A 1134-nucleotide genomic window follows, 5' to 3' on the forward strand; every position below is an offset into this window, starting at 1 on the left:
ATAAAAGCGTTGTATATTAAAAAGTTTTTTTTTATATTATTTATTTGTAATTAAGATATGAATTTATTGCAGCCCTGATGGTGACTTCAGACTGAAGTCCAAAAATATATACGATTTAAAAACAACAAAAACAGATTGTTTTATTTCAACTCGGCCTCGAGCTCCAAAAAATCAACAGAATTTTTTTTTTTTAATTAAAAAATATACACATGCCTATGCGGCTTATAGAAGCGCAGGGATCTCTTGCCAAATTGGTGTTGGAAAAATTCCAAGCCGTTTTCTCAGCTAACGTAGGCTTGGAGACAATAAGGGGTGTGGATGAAATTGTAAAGGGCGAGGAAAACGCCCTTATTCCTGACAATATGAACGTGTCAAACGTTCCATATTTAAATTGGGCTCCACTTGTATCAACTTACGTCGCGCACACATTAAGTACATTCAAGGCTTTTCTTCGCGAAAATCGAATGAAAATGCTGCCAGAAAACTTCAAAATGCATCTTGTGGTTCAATGTTACTACAACTATACAGATTAAAGTTTTATGAGTTAGAAACTCGAAAGGATAAAATAGTCAAAGATTCAAAGTACAAATTTGTCATATAATGAAACTAGTTCATAGTTTTTCTCTTTTTACTTTTAATATAAACATTTCTAAAATAAATGTATTTTTTGATTGTTCTTCGTATTTTCTGTTTTTTTTTTTTATTGCCTTATTTTGCTTTTATTTGCAATACCTAGTGCCTTTTCCTGCCTTTTTCGCTATTTTGTTTTGCCTTTTTTGCCTTTTTTGCAATAGCTAGTGCATTTTCCTCCCTTTTTCGCTATTTTATTTTGCCTTTTCCAGCCTATTTCGTTATTTTATTTTGCCTTTTTTATAGGTTTTTAGGTCCTAAAAATCCGTTCCCTGGTTATAACTAATAGAATAAAGTGTAAAGTGAAGGCGAATATAGAAATGTATTGATGAAGTGACTGCTTTAAGGAGAATAGGAGTGATTAATGTATGTAAATTTGTAAATTTTACAAAAAAGAGCATAATTCAAACCAAATTTCTAAATAAATTACGGGCCGAAAATTACAAAAGTAGGTCCTAAAATAATGTGTAGACCCTTGACTACAAGTGCGAGGATTTTTTTTTT

This window comes from Rhagoletis pomonella, unplaced genomic scaffold, assembly GCF_013731165.1.
Source record: "Rhagoletis pomonella isolate Grant_MI unplaced genomic scaffold, Rhpom_1.0 Rhpom_scaffold_00014, whole genome shotgun sequence".
Taxonomy (NCBI): Eukaryota; Metazoa; Arthropoda; class Insecta; order Diptera; family Tephritidae; genus Rhagoletis; species Rhagoletis pomonella.